This window comes from Ostrea edulis, chromosome 4 (genome assembly GCF_947568905.1).
Source record: "Ostrea edulis chromosome 4, xbOstEdul1.1, whole genome shotgun sequence".
Taxonomy (NCBI): domain Eukaryota; kingdom Metazoa; phylum Mollusca; class Bivalvia; order Ostreida; family Ostreidae; genus Ostrea; species Ostrea edulis.
In genome coordinates this window covers 4,482,139-4,499,750 of record NC_079167.1, presented here as the reverse complement: position 1 = coordinate 4,499,750, position 17,612 = coordinate 4,482,139, and the positions used below count along the sequence as shown (strand labels likewise).

Here is a 17,612-nt window from a genome sequence, read left to right as displayed (position 1 = left end):
TCAATTGAATTGATATTTATTCAATTGATGCATGCAATACTTCTTCTAGATACAACAACTATCTAATTAGATCTGTCTTGAATTCATTATATTAATTGAAGTGTTTCTCTCTATATAAGAGTTGATGTGCTCATTAATTTCTTGTACAAAAATCGTTAAAGAGATTATTAAATCAATTATACGGAGCTCAAAATCACATGCCGCGCTGAAGTATTGCAGTCATCAGTTAAATAAATGCGCGCAGCAAACCCATTATTGCTCTCATACATTGAATTGATGGGCAGCGCGCATTATTTAATATATGGGCGCAATAATTGATGTGAACACCTAATCAATTGATGAGAACAATGATTGATTTGATGCGCACGTCAATTGATTATTACGGGTAATAATTGAACTGATCTTTTTATCTGAGTTTTTGTTAATTTGGCGCTCCTTATCAGTCACACTTGTAATATAACCAATGTTGCATTCAAAGGCGTCTGTATCCTGGATGTCCTTTATGTCGAAATACGACCCCAAAGGCCATTTAAAGGTGACCATACAGGAAATATTCCTGGTTATATGACAGTGTACTACAGTGCTTTAAAGATCTTTTTTTTTAAATATCTGAATACAGACACTGCTCAAGTCACAGGAAGAACTTGTACCAAGGACTTTTAAAAATACTGTGTGTCCCTGCATCCATCATGAATCTGATCGTTCAGAGTTCAGGATTTTTCTTTCGTACTACTCTTTCAGCAATCTATCAAGAGATACTGAATTTATAAGACTCTATTAAATTGTCTTGATTTTTCATTAGTATTTGAGAAGACACTGAGTAAAAATACTCCTAATCCAATTTGTCACTTGCGAAGTCCAAACCTAATGAAAACTACACCAATTTTAAGACTTCTTTAAAGCAAAGTACAATCAACTGCAAAATATAGGTGTACATATTTATTTCATAAGCATACAAAGCTGATCAATTTAGCTCAAAAAACCTCATATGATGTAAATAAAGCTACTCTTTAGTCTTAAAACAGCAGACACTTAATGTTCATTCATATTTGAAATTTGAGTTAGCTATCAAACTTGAAATATCTATTGAATATAAATGAAAACAAGTTACAAGTAAGAGCATGGTACTATCAATTACATTATAAGTACATTAGTGTTAAACTGCAATTAGTTTTAGTTAAATACTGTTATATTATCTTAGTATATTCATTCAGTCTTTCAATCGCACATGAATATAAGGCCTTGGAATACCATTAAACTTTTTGTTCAATTCAAGATATAGATGGAGAATTATTTCATGTGTACTGCTGTTGATTATATATTTATCAATTTTGAATGAACCAATGTATGGTGTACAATGAATGACAAATGCTGATAATACATCTTGTATATAAAACTAGTATCAAAACCATATACAAGAAAGATTTAAGAAACATATGCCCTCCATATTACAATATTGAAAATGATCATTTAGAATGTCTGTAGCAAAAGTTACAATGTATCTATTAGTCAGAGGCAACCATTATATGTGATCTCTAAAGGTACTGAGCAGATATTTTCAAATAACCAGTTATTTGAGTCCTGACCTTTGACCTTGAGAGTTTAAAACCAATGGGAGCCATCTATTCTTTAGGCGGCACCAGACTACCAAGTTTGATGTTTGTCAAACAAGGGTTCTCAAGATACTGAATGGACAAAATCTGATGTCCAGAGTAGTTTGACCATTGACCTTAAAATGAATACTAGATATCTACACTTATGATGTGTCAGTGTACCAAGTTTGATGTCTGTCAAGAAACGCAAACTCAAGATATTGTGTAGACAATACCTATGTCCGTAGCATTTTGACCATTGACCTTGTGACTTCAAAATCAAATGGAGTCATCTACTCCTTAGGTAGAACAAGTGTACCTGATTTGATATCTGTCAAGCAAAGAGTCCTCAATATATTGAGCAGACAATATCTTGTCATGTCCAGTTTGACCCTTGACCTTGTGACCTCAAAATCCATGGGGTATCTAATTCTTAAGGAAAATTAGTGAACCAAGTTTGATGTCTGTCAAGCGAATGGTTCTCAAATATTGAACAGACGGTATCTTACTATGTCCAATTTTACCTTCAACCTTGGGATCTGGAAATCAGTAGGGGTCATCTACTCTCTAGGGGCAACCGCTGTACCAAGTTTAGTAACTGTCAGGTAAAGGGTTGGTTCTTTAAATATTCAGTGGACAATATTTTATTATGTACAGTTTGACCTTTGTCCTTGTGACTTCAAAATGAATATGGGACATTATGGGACATATACTTCTTAAAGGAAACCATCTACTTCTTAAAAGAAACCACCTACTTCTTAAAAGAAACCAGTATACCGAGTTTGATGTCTGTCAGGAAAGCGTTCTCAAGATATTGAACAGACAATATCTTACTGTGTCCAGTTTGACCCTTGACCCTGTGACCTGTAAATTAATATGGTTCATTCACTATCTAGGGGCAATCATTGTACCAAGTTTGGAAACAGTCAAGCAAAAGAATTCATTAGATATTGAGCAGACAAGATTTGCTCTACAGACCGAATTAGTCATGTAAAACAATATATACGTCCCCTCTCGTTCAAATGGAGGGGGCATAAAAATTGGATTAACTCTTTGTAACACCTCTGCTAGGAAGTAATTTTTTTAACAGCAAACTTTCCACGACACCATGTTAAACTGGACAGCGATTTCTCCTTCCAAATGGATTTTAGACAGTCAACCTGAGCCAGAGTTTTTCCTAGTTTGATGAAAGTCTCAAATTGTCTTTACAAAGCTGCCTTTTCTGCAGTGGTCCAAGTGTGGCACTGAACATTGGCTGTAATAAAGAATGGACAGTACATATCACTTGAAACAGTTGTACAACAGTTTCTTGAAAGATTGTCCAACTCATTTTCTCTATCATTTACCATAACTTAAAGTAAATGATTTCAAATCAATAATATATTTTTTAAATGTTCTATCCTAAACCTTTATTAAACTACCAATAGATATTTAATATAAAATAAGAATATTGATAAAACTGATGTATGCTCCCCAAAATACATCTCACCTGAATGAACTATTTCAAATAACAAATGATTCACACAATGCTCAATAAATGTTGATATATTGTTGGAATGAAGGTTTCTTTATCATATATAAGGTATATGTTGAGTGATGTTGACCTTTACAAAATGACCTTGAGTGACCTTTGTCTGAAAGCCATTTGCCTATTACCTATCTGCACGATTTATGATCCATACTTGTTTAAAAACTAATGAAATAAGGCACTTTTCCTTATATATAAGGTGTATATTCTGAGTGAGCCTGACCTTCCCAAAAATGACATTGGTCCAAAAGTCTGGTCATGAGTAAACTTTGAGTAGAGTAACAGAAAAATATGACTGTCCAAAATCCCAGCATTAAATTGGTGCAGCCTAAAGAACATTTGACTTTTGAGTCATGTGATCATGACCCTCTACAAATAACCTGGGCATAAGGTTTATGACATACTTCTTGGCTATAAGCAGCCTCTGTGTCAAGTATGACTTCTCCATGCACCTCTAACTTAGAATATTAACATTCCTAAGACTTCATAATCTGAAACTCCTAAACTGTGCCCCTAAACTTGTCTGAATGACTTGTGTTCAGGGTCATGACATTTCTTTGATCATATTTTAATTAATCTTGTATAATTTTCTGAAGTTATTTCATAATAAAATTACATTATAGAGAAGAATTTTGCATTGCACACCCAGAAACCTTGACCTAGCTTGTCAAAATGATTATCATCTGATGCTGGTTGTTGCACATTCTTTGAACACAAGCAACCTCTGCACCTAGTATATTATTCTCCTGTTTATCTCATCTTGCAATTTATGGCAAGGACAAACAAGATGTGTTTGTGAAACACAAATGCACCCGATAATGGCCAATTCTGAAGATGGCCAAGGTCAAAAGGACAAATATCTTGGTACCAGTAGAAAGATCTTGTCACAAGAAATGTTCATGTACAATATGAAAGCTCTAATATTTACCATTTAGAAGTTATGACCAATGTCAATTTTTTCTCAAAAAGTAGGTCAAATGTCAAGGTCAAAAGGTTTAGTACCCACGGAAAGGTCTTGTCATAAGGAATACTCATGTGAAATATCAAAGCTCTAGCTCTTACTGTTCAAAGGTTATTAGCAAGGTTAAAGTTTCAGACAGAATGACAGACAGGACAAAAACAATATCCCCCCCCCCCCCCCCCCCCCCCCCCCCCGATCTTTGATCTAGGGGGCATAAAAATATCTGTAATCTTGTCCAAATGACCCTCTGCTAAGGTCAGGACATACCCTTAAGTTAAAGCAAACAAGGCTCAAAATTTTTCTAATTTCAAAAAAACAACAAAATGATCTAAATTAAGTAAACTTTGTCCAATCATTATGAAAACCCTAGGTGCAGATTTTTATATGTCTTTATGATTTGAGAGAGTGTACACATTTTAAGAAAATTCCATTAGCTAGTCTCCTAAAATGAGTACAGCCAAAATTATGCCTACAGACAAATCGACAGACAGACAGACCAACAGACAGACATGGCGATTCTAATATACCCTCCTAAACTTCATTTGCTTGGGAATAACAAAATATAATACAAATTATGACATACAAATACCTCGCTTTTTTCTTCCCGACTTCCTAGATGAGCTAGGGTGCCTCAGTATCTGCATTCCCTCTGAATATAGTCTACAACATTGAAGAGATAAAGCTTTAAAATGTTTGTACTGCTGTAAGTTACTATTAACAAAATGTAAATGAACTTTAAATATGTAATATACATATCGCGTTTTCCAAACACATAAACAAGTTACTTCCACCCTGTGTATGTGGGGACTCGGGCAAGTGTTGATGTCTCTATTTGAGTGAAATCCAATAACAAGAATATTAGTAATTGCTTCCCCAAACTGCATCTAACCAATGAAGTTGAACTACTTCATGTAACAAATGACTTGCACAATGATATATAACTTTTGAAATAAAGGTTCTTTTCTATATAAGGTACATGTTGAGTGACCTTGATCTTTCCAAAATGATCTTTAGTGACCTAATCATTTGAAATTTATTAAGTTGCCTATTTAACTTATCTGTGTAATATATGGTCAATACCTATTCAAAAACTTTTTCCTTGTTAAATATAACCTTATTTTATTACCAAACATTTTGTCTTCACGCCGCACAACACAGTACACGTTAACATTATTTCACATTAGGAAATACTGGTCCAATCATTTTAAATATTGAATGTTTTTAAATCTTCTTTTTTTTAAATGCATTCATTATTTCTAAGTTACATTTTAATTTCTGAGGTGCAGGGTGGTGAGTAGGAATGTTATTTTTGAAATCATCACAATTAAATCATATCAAGATTGTGAAACTAAATTCAACATGCTTTAAACCAAATTTCAATGTGTTGATTGAGAGACAAAAGATTTTTGAAATCCAAATATAAACTTTGAATATTTTAGAAAGAGATAACAATGTTAAAAAGTTCTTGGATATCAACATGGTTGGTTACTACAGGCTTCTCAAAAGAATTGATCACTTTGTATTGACATTGAAACTCACTTAACAGTTTAAGTGTGTGAAAAATCTGTATTGACAATGAAACTCACTACATGTGTGTGATTAATAGAATCCTTCATTAGTACGAGTGTGGGATAGGGAAATTCCACCGAGGGGACAAGATTCGCAGTCTAGGACGAGGCTTTGCTGAGTCCTAGACAGCGAATCTTGTTCCAGAGGTGGAATTTCCCTATCCCACATGAGTAAATGATGAAGGATTATTTTTCTCACATTTTACCTACAATTTAGTGTATAAATTTAGGAGCTTTGAGAAAATTCTAAATTATCAAAATCTTCATTTGAACTTCGATGCAAAAACTAATTAGATAGGCAGAAAGAGCATACCCGAAAATGGTTTACACTGTAAGTGTAAACTAAAAAACCCAAGATTGTCCGCCAGAAAGCTATATAAATTAAAATTCAAAGATAACAATGCAAAATATTTTTACTTCACTGTGTAACGTAAATCTTCACCGTGTAACGTAAATCATAGAAAATATATGACGTCACAATCAAATGACGCCGCAGCAGTGTGAGACAGAAAAATCTCACATGGCTGTCTCACATGGGTAAAGTCAATCTCACACTGGTGATAATGTGAGAAAAATCTGTATTGACATTGAAACTCACTACATGTGTGTGATAAATCTGTATTAACATTGAAACTCAATATATGTGTGTGATAAATCTGTATTGACATTGAAACTCAATATATGTGTGTGATAAATATGTATTGACATTGAAACTCACATGTGTGTGATAAATCTGTATTGACATTGAAACTCACTACATGTGTGTGATAAATCTGTATTGACAATGAAACTCACTACATGTGTGTGATAAATCTGTATTGACATTGAAACTCACTACATGTGTGTGATAAATCTGTATGATAAATCTGTATTAACATTGAAACTCAATATATGTGTGTGATAAATCTGTATTAACATTGAAACTCAATATATGTGTGTGATAAATCTGTATTAACATTGAAACTCAATATATGTGTGTGATAAATCTGTATTGACATTGAAACTCAATATATGTGTGTGATAAATATGTATTGACATTGAAACTCAATATATGTGTGTGATAAATATGTATTGACATTGAAACTCACATGTGTGTGATAAATCTGTATTGACATTGAAACTCACTACATGTGTGTGGTAAATCTGTACTGGCATTGAAACTCACTACATGTGTATTGATCTGTACTGACATTGAAACTCACTACATGTGTGTGATGTGTACTGGCATTTAAACTCACTACACGCATGTGATAAATGCGTACTGGCACTGAAACTCATTACATGTGTGCAAATGTGTACTGGCACTGAAACTCACTGCATGTGTGTGATAAATATATATTGACATAAAACTCACTGCATATATCAGATGTGTTCTAACATTGAAACTTGCTACATGTGTGATAAATGCATATGTATATTGGCATGATATCACGTGTGCATTGCATGTGTGTGATAAATGGAATCCTTCATTCATATGAATGGGAGATAGGGAAATTCCACCAAGGGGACAAGATTTGCAGTCTAGGACGAGACTTTGCTGAGTCTTAAGCAGTGAATCTTGTTCCAGAGGTGGAATTTCCCTATCCCACATGAGCAAATAATAAAGTGTTATTTTTCTCACATTTTATCAGTTCAGTATTTTAATTCAAGAGCTTTGAGAAAATTCAAAATTATTGAAATCCTTCTTTGAATATATGCAAAAATTAATTACACAGTATGAAGATCTCAGCATACCTGAAAATGGTTTACAATATAAGTGTAAAGTACAAAACCCAAGGTTGTCCATAAAAAAGCTATACATAATATATATCAAATTGAAATTTGAAGAAAACAATACAAACTATTTTTCTTTATCGTGTAATGTAAATCAGAAAATATACGACATACATATGTACATCACAAGCAAAGATATGTCTTAGCAGTGTAAGGCAGAAAAATCTTGTATGGCTGTCTCACATGGGTTGAGTTGGTCTCACACTAGTGATTATGTGAGAAAGATGTATATTGCCTTATACTGGCATGAGACTCACTATTAATATATAATCAATTGAAATAGAGTCTGTATATTGATGAAGCAAACTAAAGACCAATTTCATTTGTCCAAAACTGGTGTACACTGCATTGCATACGTTATAAAACTGGTGTAAAACAACGCATTGAAAAATAAAATAAACTGTCGAAAACAAAAATATGGCAGAACATGTTATTTTCATTCTTGCCACTTTTATAATATATTCAAATCATCCAAATCCTTGACATAATTCACAAAGATCCCATAAAAGTATGAACATGATACATGCATGCAAACTATATAAACGGTGAAGCTGTTATGCATGAATTCTCATATTTTCAGTTGATGTTAATTTGTTAATCACCTCATATACCCTGACAAACTAGACAGTGATTCCTTATATTTATGTTCCCAGAACTTAGGGTATACTCTGTTCTCAATAACTATACAAGAGATCCTTTATATGCAATCTTTTTAAGATGATTGTACGTACATGTATATCATTTGGATGTGCAGAAAGATAGTATTTTAGTCTGAATGTGCATGCATTGGATTTTGGTACACTAACTTGGGAATCAGTCTAATTTTTTTTTTGTTCTTTGAGATTGTTTAATATTCATATTGTAGGCATTTATTAATTAAGACTTGTAATTTTTAAGATTTTTATTTTTAAGATATTTATTAACTGATCTGCATGTTCAAAATGACCAATCTGCACATGCATGCAAAATTTCATTTTGATTGGATTTAATACTAAAATGTCTGTAACTTTCTTATGAATAAAGTGAATGAGTTGATATCACAGCATAGTAGATAGTATGTGTATCTATATAGATTGGTGTAATACAAAAATGCCAACACTCAGTATATGCATATCCTGTCTTTTGAAGATTCTATATTTTTTCTATATTTCAAGGACCATAATGTTTATGTTTTTCATTAAATTCTTCTGAAGTTGAGGATTTTAGTATGTCTTGGCACTTACAGATTGGTATGGTTAAAATTACTAGCCAGCATGTGCATGCACAATTGTGCTAAATTTTGATTAGACAATTTCAAAATCTCCACAGCTTTCTTATATATGATGCAAACATGAAATTCAAACTAATTATGCTAATCATATGTACATGATACAAATACCTGTTGGATGACATCAACAGAATTACAGATTGACATATGCACATAACGTGCATTGCTTTCTTTCATTTTTTGGTACTGAAATGACCACAACTTTCTTATTAAAGGGTAATTAAATTAAAATGATTTTTTGCTGTTGATTTACAATATGAATACCTACACATGCACACGTCAAGCATTTCATTCTGATTAGTTGCATACGTAATATTTAGATAACTGGTAAATCTCTTATGAATGAGAAAAATGGAATTATATTGACATATTCCAGGTACATACTATAAAAACTTAGAACGTAAGATTATGATTAGTTGTGCAGAAGCACAATGACATAATTTCTTAAATGGGGGGATGTTTGCTTAAACTACTCTCACACATCCTAACTGAAGAGCAACTTGAACTGACCAATGCAAGTCTGTCTTCCATTCTGAGTGATTGATGAAAAGTTCCTGTGGTTTTAAAAACGATAGAAAATGCATTGTTCCTTCAAATATATTGTTGGTGCGAACAGATATTCTAAGTATTTTTACAAACTATGGTCTTTCTCTGATCGATTGAGAGGGGTCGTAAAATCTTATGTCAGTAAAATAAAGGAGACATAATAGAAATTTGAAGGAGTGATTATTGGGATACCAGATCCCCCCCCCCCCCCCCCCCCCCCATGTAAATATAGAAGAGAGAGGGTTAATTTGTGATGAGCCACTGTGATGAAATCTCCAAATGTTTTAGATATACATATACAACAATATAAGATAAACAACTTTGTATTCAATATTTGTATTCACCTGAGGATGGATGTTAAAATCCAGAAAGCACTAGCGATTTGAATATATTTTGGAACTGCATATTTTCCTGCTTTTTTATTTAATTATTTTGACTGTGTGATATCAACTCTTTCTATTTGGATTATATATATAAATTGATGATCAGATTGAGTTCAATCACATAACATTTATTTCTCTACAGGCTGTTTCGTAAGGGGATGGTTTCCCCTCACTCGTCGGGAAAAAAATGACATCTAACGAAAAACATCCGCATGGCTGAGAATATGTTACACAGAAACATACTGGATAGTTGCTAAGCATGATTACACACAGGATTGAGTAAATAGAAATATATATATATATAGATAGAGAGAGAGAGAGAGAGAGAGAGAGAGAGAGAGAGAGAGAGAGAGAGAGAGAGAGAATTAAATACACACTAAGTCTTAAGGTTCAAGCCACATAATGCTGTAAATTGTAGGTGGAGGACCTCTGGATAGTGAGTACATGCTGCATAGATGTTCCCTATGACCCCCACCAATGATACATTGCCTGATAATTCATTTAAAAATGTTAAAGGAAAGAAATTCCAATCTTGTTTTTGATATTGCACTTTCTTCTCATTTATTTTGATAAAAGGGGTGCTTAGTTTATTAAATTCCTGAAAAAAAGCAATCGATAGAAAAATGCTGGTTAAATTTCGAATTGGAGCCTAGTAGGAAAAGAATACAGTACCTAAAATTTCTTGTGGTTAAAAAGTTAATTTCGATCTCATGGTGACATGGATGATTATTTATATGAATAATTTGTCACATACTTGACTCCAAGGAGGTTAGGTTCTTCATAATGATATCCCAGCTAGTTCCTCTCTTCTTTCTATGTCTCTACTGGCATTTTGAGACACATAGTTTTTGGGTGGTTTTCCACTCCTATTACAAGCTTCCTTAAACAGCACCTGGGTAGCCACTTTCAGAATCATTTACATGGTTCCCTGCATGTTTCATCTGTATCTCATAATCTGTTGCGTCAACTATGAAAAAGAAACTTGACATTAAAATCAAATGCAAAGAATCTAATGAAACATTAGCTTGCATATACACATGTATTTATATTATTTTTCAATCTAACATTGCATGGTGACACATATGATTAACATATATAACATGGAAATATTTCCTAAACATGGATTATTAAAGTACAAATACATGTATGCATATTTAAGAAATAAGTTTAATTTTTTAAAGTATTTAAGGGCATGAACTGCTGGGTACCTGTAAAGGGCGAAACGAAATCGAAACAAAACGAAATCCGCCGAAACGAAACGAAATCTACCGAAACGAAACAGATTGTATAACCGATCTCTTTTAATTATATCAGTTAAGCCGAAGGCCTACATCAAAGGGGAGGCGAATTTTATTGATATGTGGTAACTTTCACAGGGGCCTAAGATGCCATTTTTAATTATTATAATTAAAAGAGTTTGGTTATACAATTTGTTTCATTTCGCTTAGGTAGGTTTCGTTTCGTTTCGGTGGGTTTCGTTTCCTTTCGACATATTTCGTTTCGTTTCGGTGGATTTCGTTTCGTTTCGGTATATTTCGTTTCGTTTCGCACTTTACAGGTACCCTGAACTGCTGCGCTTTACGCCAGCATACTTCATGAAGAGTGTTGGTGCTTCATGAAAAGTATGGTGCATGTTTATGCCCTCTGACATGTAAATAAACATCATGATCTGAATTTTTAACATATTATGAACACTCAACTTAATATATTTAGTGGTACCAGACTACTATACATAAATGTAAGCTTAAATATTCTTGTATGTGTTGCTCTATTTCTACTGAATAGAAGTAGAATAGTATTCTTACTAGGCCTACTATATAATTGATACCAATAGAATTCGAATGCTGGACAACTCGCCCCCAAGACAACTCGCCCCCTCTTAGGACAACTCGCCCTCTCTCAGGACAAGTCGCCCCCTTCTCTTGAGACACTCGCCCCCCAGGGTTTGACATTAACTTTTTGGGGCACTAGACCAATCGGGCTACTTAAAATGATTTTTGCTAGACCTGACCTTACATCCACTAGCCCTGACCAACGTTCCAGAATTTTTTTTTATAAAATTCTCCATATCTAAATACATGTACTTAATTTAAATGAAAAACGTTAAGTTTGAACTAAAATGCATTTAATTGTCTCAAAAAAATCTTTAATCTCGTCATTCAATTTGATGCTTTTACTTTCAACCCTATTTTCAGTTTCATTAAATTTTTACCGGCACGGAAATTCTTTAATCCATTTAGAATAAATTGACCTCAATATTTTTTTTTAAATTTCTATTTCATAAGCCCTAGCTGCTTTGTTTCTTCCCAACGTTTTCCTTTTTTTTTCTTTCTTGAGACATCTTTTGCTTTCATTGAGGACGAGATTTCATATTTGATTATATAGACATTCCCGCACATATGTTTAATAAACACTTTCTTATATTCAATTCAAATGAACTGTTTTGGTGTTTTTTTCAATGAAAGTGAATTCAATAATTCTATTTAACCAAAACATAACTTTACACACATTAACAATGTGTAGATGTCGTAGAACATCACTTACGACCGCGACTTATTAGAACTAAAGATAGAGATTATGTCATCATGCGGTTCATTAAATTGCTCGCAAACTCTTTACAGTTATTTTTTTTATGAATAAAATATTTTATGATTTAAAGTAAAGTTTCTTAAATTTGTTCATATTTTTAACACGACCAGTCGGACTAGTAAATAAACATTTTACCCAACCAGACCTATCATTTAGTAGTCTCGGTCGGTCGGGCGTGCCTTAGTGTCAAACCCTGCCCCCAATATTATATATAAATATATTATCACATTTTATTTTTATTTTGTGTGTGTTATTTACACTTTTAACATTTATCAATGATGAAGTATGTAAAACTCTAGTAAACTTGCTAGTTACATCCAGATTAGATTACGGAAATGCATTGCTTTATGGTGTTCATTCTAAACACACCAGCAAACTTCAGAGGGCACAAAACACAGCTGCAAGATTAATAACATGCTCAAAAAAATCCGACCATATTACTCCTGTTCTAATAGATCTTCACTGGTTCCCAGTTGAGTACAGAATTCAATATAAGATACTTCCTTCATACTTTCAAATCTCCCAACAACCTATCTCCAGTTTACATAAAGGATATCCTTACAGTTTACAATCCCACACGATCACTAAGATCCGAATCTCTGCATCTTCTCCAGGTACCTCGGACACGTACGAAAACATATGGGGATCGACGTTTGGACAAAGCTGCATCGAGTCTCTGGAATTCTCTGCCTTTTAAACTCAGACAATGTACTTCATTGTCTAATTTTAAAGTGGACCTCAGAATGCATCTCTTTAAATTAGCTTTTAATTTGTGATTATTTTTATATACTTAGTGCTCTTACATACAGCTCTTACAGTGCTGTTAACAAAAAACAAACACCCCCCCCCCAAAAAAAAACCCCCTGCTGTTTGTTATTATGCCTATGTCCTTGTTATGTATTTAATTATTCTTAAGGGTTGTTTTAAATTGTTTCATATGTTATTATGGTAATCATATCATATCGCTATATATTAATAATAATATTTATGCATTTTAATTCTGACACTATGAATATTTTATTCACATGTATGTGCACATCGATTTTATATTATCTTTTCTTTCACATTTGTAAAGCGCTTTAGAGAAATAATGTTGATAGGGCGCTATATAAATCTTTTAATTACAATTACAATTATAAAGATACGTCTTTTTCTTTCATACTTTAACACGAATGGTAAATTCTAATAGAATTATACATATATTTAATTATTGCATTTCAGAAAGTTATATTTTTCATAAATCAATTGGCAAGGAAAATTATATTTACTGATCTTCAGGTAATTGATTAAATGTCTCTAATACTGAGAAAATTTTGAGGGTGTGGGTGTTTCTTTTATCGATATAGTATACATAAGTGTAAAGGTGAAGCATGAATATTCTGATACATGTAATTATCTTTTAATGCATTTCTCAACTAATACCCGTTGAAAAATAAAATTCCCATTTTAGAAATTTTATAACGGCTTTGCTTTACTGATTCTTTTTACGCAGTGTGATTCTTTTTACGCGGTGATTTCAAAGTGTAAAGAACTCTGATGATGAGTAACTCATAACGTTTGAAGTAAATTTATAACAGCTTGGGGGAAATGAAACAATTAGATTTAACAACAGACGCAGATTATTGATAATTATACTACGTCAGCTGTAGACCAAGCTAATACTCTCCCTATACCAAACGCTAACTTGTTTCCGCTGAAATTATATATTTTACATGTACATAAAAGTGATGATGAATTTACTGAACCCAAACACTGGATTTCCACTAAAATCGTTCGTCTTGCATAAAAAGACATGAAGTTCGGTGTTAATGTGAACACGTCTTATTGTCTGTGATGTATATACTACCTATAAGAAATTCATTAATTTTTGGTAATACACCTCTTGGATTTAGACCAAAAATAATAATTGTAAACATGTATGATATGTAGGAGCGAATTATCTCAAGAGAGGGGGCGAATTGTCCCGAAGAGGGGGCGAGTTGTCTTGAGGGCGGGTTGTCTTAGGGGCGAGTTGTCCCGATGAGGGGGTGAGTTGTCTTGAGGGCGAGTTGTCTTGGGGGCGAGTTGTCCTGATACCTAGAATTCATATACACACTATGGCAAAAATATTACAATGTAGGTTCATTGTTAATATTATTAAAATATCATACATACATGTATATCATACTATTTTACCACTACCCCTACAACAGACATGGGCAATACTCATTATACTGCACAGGTATTTTAATCAATAAATATATATAAATAAATAAAAGGAAAAAACTCTATCTCTATAAATAGATGATAAATACACTATATATCTATCTATATGCATCCCCCCTCCCATTTTTCTATTTGTATCCATTTACAGATTAACAGCTGATTAAAAATTCAGATACCTGTAAATACTGGTAAACAGACAAACAGACAATGGTAATACATGTATATATGCAGCACTGACTGATGTCTATAAACAATGATATCCTCATTTTATACTTACTAATACATAACTTTAAACACAGCACTAAGAAAATAATCTGACCCCTTTTTTTTCTTCTTCAGTCGGTCTACGGCACGAGAAAAATAATCTCCAAGTGCTGACAAATTCAAAAACTTCTGAATTTTTAACAATACTATTTTACATTTGTAAATGGTGCAAAATACAGATAATATTTTGAAACATAGGCTACACAAAATTGATTTACATAACTTCATTTATTTGAGAGTGTGAAATAACAAGAGTGTGAAGATTAAAACACTGTTATGTAATCGTTAGAGATGTCTATGAAACTCACGATAACATGTACCCAGTTCGAATCTCGTAATGGATTTATTATTTTTTTTTCAATTTTATTTTTAGAAATACATATAAATAGTATCTGATTTCTTACAATTGAATAAGTAAAAAAATAAACAAAGATAAAAAATGTCATTTCTGCAACTTTATATGAAATTTACAAAAAGCCCTGGGGATCTTCCCCACTCGATTGAACAGTCTGTACATGTTCTGGTGCCGGTGTTGCGGTGATCGCTGTCGCTAGTGTTCAGGGTCGCTCTAAAAATAGCGGTAGCCCTTGACCGAAACCCCTTTATTTTTTTTAATGTAAGTTACACCGATTTGGCAACACTCTGAGAGAGAGAGAGAGAGAGAGAAATCCGGATCTGCTCTTGCCTTTTCATAAATTCAGTGAACTAGATTGGAGTTTCCATTTACTTAAAAAGTATATCTTCTTAACAGGACAAACACTGATAATTTAACATGAATTTGGTCTGGTATGAAAACACTGGATCTAGCTGCATGCACAAATGGGGATGGGGTTGGAGAGAAGAAAGGGGGGGGGGACTTCATTTTGGGACAAATTACTTTATTTTTCATTCTATTCATATTGATGAGAGACACTTGAACCGCACATACTTTAAATGTCCTTGTCCCATTTGATTTCAACACCCTTTATTTGGAAATATCTTTCAACGCCTATAAATCAACATATTATATAAAGTTGTTTATAGCCATGGCGTAAAGTCAACCATCAGATAAATTAACCCAAAATCTTTGCAACTGGTCGATGTTGGAACAAAATGAAATCTAAACAATTTCTTAAAATAAGGTAAACAATATTTTCCCCAAGAACTTGTTTAACCGCGCTTGACCACACCTTCCTTATTAAGGGGAAAGAGGCTGGAGCTATCCACCGGTTACCAGTTAATAATATCCAAAAATAGTGGTAATAAAGACCCAATTTTTTGGAGCTATGTACTTGTTTAATTTTCTTTGATATTGTCGCTTTGAAACGGGGTTTATATCTTTGAAAATATTGAAAATATTTTGCCAAGCTAAGATAGAATATTCTAAAGAGGAAATTCCAGTTGTTCGTCAGTTTGTTATATATCAATGTTATACATTAAGATACGCATGCATATTCATCAAAGAATGACAAATATACTGTGTATAATAATTCAATTCTCATTTAATATTTAGAGAATTGTTGCTTTTAACGATGTTCATATGTCTAAAAAAAAAACGTGTACACCGATATTGTATTGAAGAGGAAATTCTAACTATTCCTTGATTCTGTATTTGTAAAACATTTTGTCAAATCAATGATAAACCAAAATACTGAAGATAATCATGATGATATAAAACAAACACAAAAACATACAGAAAATGAAAACCATTGAACTATTTAAGCTTACACGCATCTAATTGTATCTTAGTCGTGTCAAAGGTCAACTTACTTTTTCTCACCATTACTGCAGAATAACGATACATCACATACCCCAATGTATTCAAACTAAACGGACGGGAACAAAAATATCAATTTTAAATCATTAATTGACTACTTATATTCAATTAAATAAACAAAAACACTTACATTTGCATTGTCATCCACTCGACCTCGTTTCCTTAGGAAGTTGAATTTGCGCATGCGCGAGAATGTGGCAAGGATGCAAAGTGTGTAAGCACCCCATTATGGCTCGGTGTTGTGTGTAACAAAAGTCGTGTGTAACCCGGAAACTCACACTATACAAAATTTTGTATTTTCTGGGTAAAACACGATGAAAAATTCCGATTTCAAGGGGTCTCCAAACCTACGACACACTTTTGTGTCGTAGGTTCTGAAAATGTCGTAGGTTGCTCGTGTGTAACCTTATACGTGTCGTAAGTGTCGGCATAGTGCGCGAACACACACACACACACACACACACACAGAGAGAGAGATTGGAGGAATATAGGTACCTAAACAAAAATTGAATCCTTTCAAGAACATAAAAGAAATTCATACATTTTTTGGTCTAGAATTTTTAAAACTCCCCTGACTACTGCTTATTACATCTAATGCTATTGTTTACTGGATAGATATTCTATAGAATTTGAGGACAATAAAACATCTTTTCATAAAATTCTAAAATCAGTCTCTGTAACTCTGTTGTTGTAAATCCCTAATGCACGTGATTCAGGCACCAGTAATCTATCAAATGTACGGGTTGTCAATGTTTGATTGCGTTGGTTGTTTTAAAGTAACCGCTTTTTGAGAAATGTCGCGTTTGAACTCAACTGGAAGCAGGTGTGTCACAATTTGCAGTTGCAAGAGATTTCATTGTTGCACAAAACACCATATCTCGCCTTTGGAGCAGATATCAACAAAATGGTTCCACAAAGCAGACCTGTATACCACACGTGACGTCAGCGACACAGAATTTGCCATCTTCGTCAACAATTAACAATATCGTCATCTACAACAATCGATATGTCATTCTTTGGATTCACAGAATGTTAGCAATTACTTTTTGGAATAGTATGTTTTTGAAAACTGGTAAGCACGAGAATGCTTACTACATCAATGTGACATCAGAATAGAAAGCTTACAATGATTCTTTTAAAATCACTTCATGTGCTCCGATTGCTGATCAATCGGAATTAT

General features: G+C 33.2%; 1 long non-coding RNA gene across 2 annotated transcripts; it reads right to left on the bottom strand.

The window, feature by feature from the left end:
- Positions 1–924: 924 nt before the first annotated feature.
- Positions 925–16,853, bottom strand: LOC130053946 (uncharacterized). 2 transcript variants are annotated; one of them, XR_008802164.1, is made up of 4 exons: positions 16,563–16,853; positions 10,373–10,585; positions 4,671–4,741; positions 925–2,847 (listed from the first exon to the last, which is right to left on the bottom strand). It is a non-coding gene; the product is annotated as an uncharacterized LOC130053946 (long non-coding RNA). The 2 variants fall into 2 exon arrangements; XR_008802163.1 differs by lacking the exon at positions 16,563–16,853 and adding an exon at positions 14,690–14,905.
- Between the last annotated feature and the right edge of the window lie 759 nt (positions 16,854–17,612).